The sequence below is a fragment of the Procambarus clarkii genome, chromosome 15 (genome assembly GCF_040958095.1).
Source record: "Procambarus clarkii isolate CNS0578487 chromosome 15, FALCON_Pclarkii_2.0, whole genome shotgun sequence".
Taxonomy (NCBI): domain Eukaryota; kingdom Metazoa; phylum Arthropoda; class Malacostraca; order Decapoda; family Cambaridae; genus Procambarus; species Procambarus clarkii.
Genome location: NC_091164.1, coordinates 46139221 through 46150871, shown reverse-complemented (window position 1 = coordinate 46150871; position 11651 = coordinate 46139221).

The following is an 11651-nucleotide window of genomic DNA, read 5'->3' as shown; positions in this document are numbered from 1 at the left end:
ATATATACGATAAAAATGATGCAAACACATAATTGATTAGATAATAACCTTAAATACTTCATTTTCAATCATCTATTTGTTTCTCGTTAAAATACTGTGTAAGATATTGAAAAGGGGAGAAGTTCGGTTTTTATTGCATATATCGACGTTTCAGCCGGATTAGAGCGGTTTTACGTGTACATCTTCCGTCGGTAATATAAACGGAAAATCAAGAACATTTTAGTTAATGCTAATGAAAACACATTGTTTTTTATCATTTGTATTGGAAACAACATTGTCATATATCTTTTCTTGGATCTAAATAATACGAAACCTCGCTCTATGATTTGAAGTTAAAATCCTCAAATATTGTATAATAGTGACTTTTTCACGTTATCATGTAGTTTGATATTACGTAAATATATTCATTTTTTCCAATATTTCGATACTATTTCATGTAGTATCACGATATGTGATTTGGCTTTCAAATCTCAGAATGTCGCATAATATTGCATTTTAAGCAAGTTTTCTTGCATTTTGTTTCGTACGAAAAATCATCGAATTTAGCAATATTTTGACGTTTATCATCCACTTTTCCTCTATGTGATTTAAACAAAATATCATCGAATTATGCAATATTTTGCCGTTTTTCCACGTTTTTGTGAATTTTCAGTTTATGGGTTTAATTCATTATATATACGATAAAAATGATGCAAACACATAATTGATTAGATAATAACCTTAAATACTTCATTTTCAATCATCTATTTGTTTCTCGTTAAAATACTGTGTATGATATTGAAAAGGGGAGAAGTTCGGTTTTTATTGCATATATCGACGTTTCAGCCGGATTAGAGCGGTTTTACGTGTACATCTTCCGTCGGTAATATAAACGGAAAATCAAGAACATTTTAGTTAATGCTAATGAAAACACATTGTTTTTTATCATTTGTATTGGAAACAACATTGTCATATGTCTTTTCTTGGATCTAAATAATACGAAACCTCGCTCTATGATTTTAAGTTAAAATTCTTCATATATGGTAAAATAGTGACTTTTTCACGTTTTTCGTGTAGTGTGATTTTACGTAAATATATACGTTTTTACCAATATTTCGATACTATTTCATGTAGTATCACGATATGTTTTTTGGCCTTCAAATCTCAGAATTTCGCATAATATTGCATTTTAAGCAAGTTTTCTTGCATTTTGTTTCGTACGAAAAATCGTCGAATTTAGCAATATTTTGACGTTTATCATCTCCTTTTCCTTTATGTGATTTAAACAAAATATCATCGAATTAGGCAATATTTTGCCGTTTCTTCACGTTTTTGTGAATTTTCAGTCTATGGGTATTAATTCATTATATATACGATACAAATGATGCAAACACATAATTGATTAGATAATAACCTTAAATACTTCATTTTCAATCATCTATTTGTTTCTCGTTAAAATACTGTGTAAGATATTGAAAAGGGGAGAAGTTCTGTTTTTATTGCATATATCGACGTTTCAGCCGGATTAGAGCGGTTTTACGTGTACATCTTCCATCGGTAATATAAACGGAAAACCAAGAACATTTTAGTTAATGCTAATGAAAACACATTGTTTTTTATTATTTGTATTGGAAACAACATTGTCATATGTCTTTTCTTAGATCTAAATAATACGCAACCTCGCTCTATGATTTGAAGTTAAAATCCTCATATATGGTAAAATAGTGACTTTTTTCACGTTTTTCATGTAGTGTGATTTTACGTAAATATATACGTTTTTAACAATATTTCGAAACATTTCATGTAGTATTACGATATGTGATTTGGCCTTCAAATCTCAGAATTTCGCATAATATTGCATTTTAAGCAAGTTTTCTTGCATTTTGTTTTGTACGAAAAATCGTCGAATTTAGCAATATTTTGACGTTTATCATCTCCTTTTCCTTTATGTGATTTAAACAAAATATCATCGAATTAGGCAATATTTTGCCGTTTTTCCACGTTTTTGTGAATTTTCAGTCTATGGGTATTAATTCATTATATATACGATAAAAATGATGCAAACACATAACTGATTAGATAATAACCTTAATACTTCATTTTCAATCATCTATTTGTTTCTCGTTAAAATACTGTGTAAGATATTGAAAAGGGGAGAAGTTCGGTTTTTATTGCATATATCGACGTTTCAGCCGGATTAGAGCGGTTTTACGTGTACATCTTCCGTCGGTAATATAAACGGAAAATCAAGAACATTTTAGTTAATGCTAATGAAAACACATTGTTTTTTATCATTTGTATTGGAAACAACATTGTCATATATCTTTTCTTGGATCTAAATAATACGAAACCTCGCTCTATGATTTGAAGTTAAAATCCTCAAATATTGTATAATAGTGACTTTTTCACGTTAATCATGTAGTTTGATATTACGTAAATATATTCATTTTTTCCAATATTTCGATACTATTTCATGTAGTATCACGATATGTGATTTGGCTTTCAAATCTCAGAATGTCGCATAATATTGCATTTTAAGCAAGTTTTCTTGCATTTTGTTTCGTACATAAAATCATCGAATTTAGCAATATTTTGACGTTTATCATCCACTTTTCCTCTATGTGATTTAAACAAAATATCATCGAATTATGCAATATTTTGCCGTTTTTCCACGTTTTTGTGAATTTTCAGTTTATGGGTTTAATTCATTATATATACGATAAAAATGATGCAAACACATAATTGATTAGATAATAACCTTAAATACTTCATTTTCAATCATCTATTTGTTTCTCGTTAAAATACTGTGTAAGATATTGAAAAGGGGAGAAGTTCGGTTTTTATTGCATATATCGACGTTTCAGCCGGATTAGAGCGGTTTTACGTGTACATCTTCCGTCGGTAATATAAACGGAAAATCAAGAACATTTTAGTTAATGCTAATGAAAACACATTGTTTTTTATCATTTGTATTGGAAACAACATTGTCATATGTCTTTTCTTGGATCTAAATAATACGAAACCTCGCTCTATGATTTTAAGTTAAAATTCTTCATATATGGTAAAATAGTGACTTTTTCACGTTTTTCGTGTAGTGTGATTTTACGTAAATATATACGTTTTTACCAATATTTCGATACTATTTCATGTAGTATCACGATATGTTTTTTGGCCTTCAAATCTCAGAATTTCGCATAATATTGCATTTTAAGCAAGTTTTCTTGCATTTTGTTTCGTACGAAAAATCGTCGAATTTAGCAATATTTTGACGTTTATCATCTCCTTTTCCTTTATGTGATTTAAACAAAATATCATCGAATTAGGCAATATTTTGCCGTTTCTTCACGTTTTTGTGAATTTTCAGTCTATGGGTATTAATTCATTATATATACGATACAAATGATGCAAACACATAATTGATTAGATAATAACCTTAAATACTTCATTTTCAATCATCTATTTGTTTCTCGTTAAAATACTGTGTAAGATATTGAAAAGGGGAGAAGTTCTGTTTTTATTGCATATATCGACGTTTCAGCCGGATTAGAGCGGTTTTACGTGTACATCTTCCATCGGTAATATAAACGGAAAACCAAGAACATTTTAGTTAATGCTAATGAAAACACATTGTTTTTTATTATTTGTATTGGAAACAACATTGTCATATGTCTTTTCTTAGATCTAAATAATACGCAACCTCGCTCTATGATTTGAAGTTAAAATCCTCATATATGGTAAAATAGTGACTTTTTTCACGTTTTTCATGTAGTGTGATTTTACGTAAATATATACGTTTTTAACAATATTTCGAAACATTTCATGTAGTATTACGATATGTGATTTGGCCTTCAAATCTCAGAATTTCGCATAATATTGCATTTTAAGCAAGTTTTCTTGCATTTTGTTTTGTACGAAAAATCGTCGAATTTAGCAATATTTTGACGTTTATCATCTCCTTTTCCTTTATGTGATTTAAACAAAATATCATCGAATTAGGCAATATTTTGCCGTTTTTCCACGTTTTTGTGAATTTTCAGTCTATGGGTATTAATTCATTATATATACGATAAAAATGATGCAAACACATAACTGATTAGATAATAACCTTAAATACTTCATTTTCAATCATCTATTTGTTTCTCGTTAAAATACTGTGTAAGATATTGAAAAGGGGAGAAGTTCGGTTTTTATTGCATATATCGACGTTTCAGCCGGATTAGAGCGGTTTTACGTGTACATCTTCCGTCGGTAATATAAACGGAAAATCAAGAACATTTTAAGTTAATGCTAATGAAAACACATTGTTTTTTATCATTTGTATTGGAAACAACATTGTCATATGTCTTTTCTTGGATCTAAATAATACGAAACCTCGCTCTATGATTTGAAGTTAAAATTCTTCAATATATGGTATAATAGTGACTTTTTCACGTTTAATCATGTAGTGTGATTTTACGTAAATATATACGTTTTTACCAATATTTCGATACTATTTCATGTAGTATCACGATATGTTATTTGGCCTTCAAATCTCAGAATTGTCGCATAATATTGCATTTTAAGCAAGTTTTCTTGCATTTTGTTTCGTACGAAAAATCATCGAATTTAGCAATATTTTGACGTTTATCATCCACTTTTCCTCTATGTGATTTAAACAAAATATCATCGAATTATGCAATATTTTGCCGTTTTTCCACGTTTTTGTGAATTTTCAGTTTATGGGTTTAATTCATTATATATACGATAAAAATGATGCAAACACATAATTGATTAGATAATAACCTTAAATACTTCATTTTCAATCATCTATTTGTTTCTCGTTAAAATACTGATGTATGATATTGAAAAGGGGAGAAGTTCGGTTTTTATTGCATATATCGACGTTTCAGCCGGATTAGAGCGGTTTTACGTGTACATCTTCCGTCGGTAATATAAACGGAAAATCAAGAACATTTTAGTTAATGCTAATGAAAACACATTGTTTTTTATCATTTGTATTGGAAACAACATTGTCATATGTCTTTTCTTGGATCTAAATAATACGAAACCTCGCTCTATGATTTTAAGTTAAAATTCTTCATATATGGTAAAATAGTGACTTTTTCACGTTTTTCGTGTAGTGTGATTTTACGTAAATATATACGTTTTTACCAATATTTCGATACTATTTCATGTAGTATCACGATATGTTTTTTGGCCTTCAAATCTCAGAATTTCGCATAATATTGCATTTTAAGCAAGTTTTCTTGCATTTTGTTTCGTACGAAAAATCGTCGAATTTAGCAATATTTTGACGTTTATCATCTCCTTTTCCTTTATGTGATTTAAACAAAATATCATCGAATTAGGCAATATTTTGCCGTTTCTTCACGTTTTTGTGAATTTTCAGTCTATGGGTATTAATTCATTATATATACGATACAAATGATGCAAACACATAATTGATTAGATAATAACCTTAAATACTTCATTTTCAATCATCTATTTGTTTCTCGTTAAAATACTGTGTAAGATATTGAAAAGGGGAGAAGTTCTGTTTTTATTGCATATATCGACAGTTTCAGCCGGATTAGAGCGGTTTTACGTGTACATCTTCCGTCGGTAATATAAACGGAAAATCAAGAACATTTTAGTTAATGCTAATGAAAACACATTGTTTTTTATCATTTGTATTGGAAACAACATTGTCATATGTCTTTTCTTAGGATCTAAATAATACGAAACCTCGCTCTATGATTTGAAGTTAAAATTCCTTCATATATGGTAAAATAGTGACTTTTTCACGTTTTTCATGTAGTGTGATTTTACGTAAATATATACGTTTTTAACAATATTTCGAACTATTTCATGTAGTATTACGATATGTGATTTGGCCTTCAAATCTCAGAATTTCGCATAATATTGCATTTTAAGCAAGTTTTCTTGCATTTTGTTTTGTACGAAAAATCGTCGAATTTAGCAATATTTTGACGTTTATCATCTCCTTTTCCTTTATGTGATTTAAACAAAATATCATCGAATTAGGCAATATTTTGCCGTTTTTCCACGTTTTTGTGAATTTTCAGTCTATGGGTATTAATTCATTATATATACGATAAAAATGATGCAAACACATAACTGATTAGATAATAACCTTAAATACTTCATTTTCAATCATCTATTTGTTTCTCGTTAAAATACTGTGTAAGATATTGAAAAGGGGAGAAGTTCGGTTTTTATTGCATATATCGACGTTTCAGCCGGATTAGAGCGGTTTTACGTGTACATCTTCCGTCGGTAATATAAACGGAAAATCAAGAACATTTTAGTTAATGCTAATGAAAACACATTGTTTTTTATCATTTGTATTGGAAACAACATTGTCATATATCTTTTCTTGGATCTAAATAATACGAAACCTCGCTCTATGATTTGAAGTTAAAATCCTCAAATATTGTATAATAGTGACTTTTTCACGTTAATCATGTAGTTTGATATTACGTAAATATATTCATTTTTACCAATATTTCGATACTATTTCATGTAGTATCACGATATGTGATTTGGCTTTCAAATCTCAGAATGTCGCATAATATTGCATTTTAAGCAAGTTTTCTTGCATTTTGTTTCGTACGAAAAATCATCGAATTTAGCAATATTTTGACGTTTATCATCCACTTTTCCTTTATGTGATTTAAACAAAATATCATCGAATTATGCAATATTTTGCCGTTTTTCCACGTTTTTGTGAATTTTCAGTTTATGGGTTTAATTCATTATATATACGATAAAAATGATGCAAACACATAATTGATTAGATAATAACCTTAAATACTTCATTTTCAATCATCTATTTGTTTCTCGTTAAAATACTGTGTATGATATTGAAAAGGGGAGAAGTTCGGTTTTTATTGCATATATCGACGTTTCAGCCGGATTAGAGCGGTTTTACGTGTACATCTTCCGTCGGTAATATAAACGGAAAATCAAGAACATTTTAGTTAATGCTAATGAAAACACATTGTTTTTTATCATTTGTATTGGAAACAACATTGTCATATGTCTTTTCTTGGATCTAAATAATACGAAACCTCGCTCTATGATTTTAAGTTAAAATTCTTCATATATGGTAAAATAGTGACTTTTTCACGTTTTTCGTGTAGTGTGATTTTACGTAAATATATACGTTTTTACCAATATTTCGATACTATTTCATGTAGTATCACGATATGTTTTTTGGCCTTCAAATCTCAGAATTTCGCATAATATTGCATTTTAAGCAAGTTTTCTTGCATTTTGTTTCGTACGAAAAATCGTCGAATTTAGCAATATTTTGACGTTTATCATCTCCTTTTCCTTTATGTGATTTAAACAAAATATCATCGAATTAGGCAATATTTTGCCGTTTCTTCACGTTTTTGTGAATTTTCAGTCTATGGGTATTAATTCATTATATATACGATACAAATGATGCAAACACATAATTGATTAGATAATAACCTTAAATACTTCATTTTCAATCATCTATTTGTTTCTCGTTAAAATACTGTGTAAGATATTGAAAAGGGGAGAAGTTCTGTTTTTATTGCATATATCGACGTTTCAGCCGGATTAGAGCGGTTTTACGTGTACATCTTCCATCGGTAATATAAACGGAAAACCAAGAACATTTTAGTTAATGCTAATGAAAACACATTGTTTTTTATTATTTGTATTGGAAACAACATTGTCATATGTCTTTTCTTAGATCTAAATAATACGCAACCTCGCTCTATGATTTGAAGTTAAAATCCTCATATATGGTAAAATAGTGACTTTTTTCACGTTTTTCATGTAGTGTGATTTTACGTAAATATATACGTTTTTAACAATATTTCGAAACATTTCATGTAGTATTACGATATGTGATTTGGCCTTCAAATCTCAGAATTTCGCATAATATTGCATTTTAAGCAAGTTTTCTTGCATTTTGTTTTGTACGAAAAATCGTCGAATTTAGCAATATTTTGACGTTAATCATCTCCTTTTCCTTTATGTGATTTAAACAAAATATCATCGAATTAGGCAATATTTTGCCGTTTTTCCACGTTTTTGTGAATTTTCAGTCTATGGGTATTAATTCATTATATATACGATAAAAATGATGCAAACACATAACTGATTAGATAATAACCTTAAATACTTCATTTTCAATCATCTATTTGTTTCTCGTTAAAATACTGTGTAAGATATTGAAAAGGGGAGAAGTTCGGTTTTTATTGCATATATCGACGTTTCAGCCGGATTAGAGCGGTTTTACGTGTACATCTTCCGTCGGTAATATAAACGGAAAATCAAGAACATTTTAGTTAATGCTAATGAAAACACATTGTTTTTTATCATTTGTATTGGAAACAACATTGTCATATATCTTTTCTTGGATCTAAATAATACGAAACCTCGCTCTATGATTTGAAGTTAAAATCCTCAAATATTGTATAATAGTGACTTTTTCACGTTAATCATGTAGTTTGATATTACGTAAATATATTCATTTTTTCCAATATTTCGATACTATTTCATGTAGTATCACGATATGTGATTTGGCTTTCAAATCTCAGAATGTCGCATAATATTGCATTTTAAGCAAGTTTTCTTGCATTTTGTTTCGTACGAAAAATCATCGAATTTAGCAATATTTTGACGTTTATCATCCACTTTTCCTCTATGTGATTTAAACAAAATATCATCGAATTATGCAATATTTTGCCGTTTTTCCACGTTTTTGTGAATTTTCAGTTTATGGGTTTAATTCATTATATATACGATAAAAATGATGCAAACACATAATTGATTAGATAATAACCTTAAATACTTCATTTTCAATCATCTATTTGTTTCTCGTTAAAATACTGTGTATGATATTGAAAAGGGGAGAAGTTCGGTTTTTATTGCATATATCGACGTTTCAGCCGGATTAGAGCGGTTTTACGTGTACATCTTCCGTCGGTAATATAAACGGAAAATCAAGAACATTTTAGTTAATGCTAATGAAAACACATTGTTTTTTATCATTTGTATTGGAAACAACATTGTCATATGTCTTTTCTTGGATCTAAATAATACGAAACCTCGCTCTATGATTTTAAGTTAAAATTCTTCATATATGGTAAAATAGTGACTTTTTCACGTTTTTCGTGTAGTGTGATTTTACGTAAATATATACGTTTTTACCAATATTTCGATACTATTTCATGTAGTATCACGATATGTTTTTTGGCCTTCAAATCTCAGAATTTCGCATAATATTGCATTTTAAGCAAGTTTTCTTGCATTTTGTTTCGTACGAAAAATCGTCGAATTTAGCAATATTTTGACGTTTATCATCTCCTTTTCCTTTATGTGATTTAAACAAAATATCATCGAATTAGGCAATATTTTGCCGTTTCTTCACGTTTTTGTGAATTTTCAGTCTATGGGTATTAATTCATTATATATACGATACAAATGATGCAAACACATAATTGATTAGATAATAACCATAAATACTTCATTTTCAATCATCTATTTGTTTCTCGTTAAAATACTGTGTAAGATATTGAAAAGGGGAGAAGTTCGGTTTTTATTGCATATATCGACGTTTCAGCCGGATTAGAGCGGTTTTACGTGTACATCTTCCGTCGGTAATATAAACGGAAAATCAAGAACATTATAGTTAATGCTAATGAAAACACATTGTTTTTTATCATTTGTATTGGAAACAACATTGTCATATATCTTTTCTTAGATCTAAATAATACGAAACCTCGCTCTATGATTTGAAGTTAAAATCCTCATATATGGTAAAATAGTGACTTTTTTCACGTTTTTCATGTAGTGTGATTTTACGTAAATATATACGTTTTTAACAATATTTCGAAACATTTCATGTAGTATTACGATATGTGATTTGGCCTTCAAATCTCAGAATTTCGCATAATATTGCATTTTAAGCAAGTTTTCTTGCATTTTGTTTTGTACGAAAAATCGTCGAATTTAGCAATATTTTGACGTTTATCATCTCCTTTTCCTTTATGTGATTTAAACAAAATATCATCGAATTAGGCAATATTTTGCCGTTTTTCCACGTTTTTATGAATTTTCAGTCTATGGGTATTAATTCATTATATATACGATAAAAATGATGCAAACACATAACTGATTAGATAATAACCTTAAATACTTCATTTTCAATCATCTATTTGTTTCTCGTTAAAATACTGTGTAAGATATTGAAAAGGGGAGAAGTTCGGTTTTTATTGCATATATCGACGTTTCAGCCGGATTAGAGCGGTTTTATGTGTACATCTTCCGTCGGTAATATAAACGGAAAATCAAGAACATTTTAGTTAATGCTAATGAAAACACATTGTTTTTTATCATTTGTATTGGAAACAACATTGTCATATATCTTTTCTTGGATCTAAATAATACGAAACCTCGCTCTATGATTTGAAGTTAAAATCCTCAAATATTGTATAATAGTGACTTTTTCACGTTAATCATGTAGTTTGATATTACGTAAATATATTCATTTTTACCAATATTTCGATACTATTTCATGTAGTATCACGATATGTGATTTGGCTTTCAAATCTCAGAATGTCGCATAATATTGCATTTTAAGCAAGTTTTCTTGCATTTTGTTTCGTACGAAAAATCATCGAATTTAGCAATATTTTGACGTTTATCATCCACTTTTCCTTTATGTGATTTAAACAAAATATCATCGAATTATGCAATATTTTGCCGTTTTTCCACGTTTTTGTGAATTTTCAGTTTATGGGTTTAATTCATTATATATACGATAAAAATGATGCAAACACATAATTGATTAGATAATAACCTTAAATACTTCATTTTCAATCATCTATTTGTTTCTCGTTAAAATACTGTGTATGATATTGAAAAGGGGAGAAGTTCGGTTTTTATTGCATATATCGACGTTTCAGCCGGATTAGAGCGGTTTTACGTGTACATCTTCCGTCGGTAATATAAACGGAAAATCAAGAACATTTTAGTTAATGCTAATGAAAACACATTGTTTTTTATCATTTGTATTGGAAACAACATTGTCATATGTCTTTTCTTGGATCTAAATAATACGAAACCTCGCTCTATGATTTTAAGTTAAAATTCTTCATATATGGTAAAATAGTGACTTTTTCACGTTTTTCGTGTAGTGTGATTTTACGTAAATATATATGTTTTTACCAATATTTCGATACTATTTCATTTAGTATCACGATATGTTTTTTGGCCTTCAAATCTCAGAATTTTGCATAATATTGCATTTTAAGCAAGTTTTCTTGCATTTTGTTTCGTACGAAAAATCGTCGAATTTATCAATATTTTGACGTTTATCATCTCCTTTCCTTTATGTGATTTAAACAAAATATCATCGAATTAGGCAATATTTTGCCGTTTCTTCACGTTTTTGTGAATTTTCAGTCTATGGGTATTAATTCATTATATATACGATACAAATGATGCAAACACATAATTGATTAGATAATAACCTTAAATACTTCATTTTCAATCATCTATTTGTTTCTCGTTAAAATACTGTGTAAGATATTGAAAAGGGGAGAAGTTCTGTTTTTATTGCATATATCGACGTTTCAGCCGGATTAGAGCGGTTTTACGTGTACATCTTCCATCGGTAATATAAACGG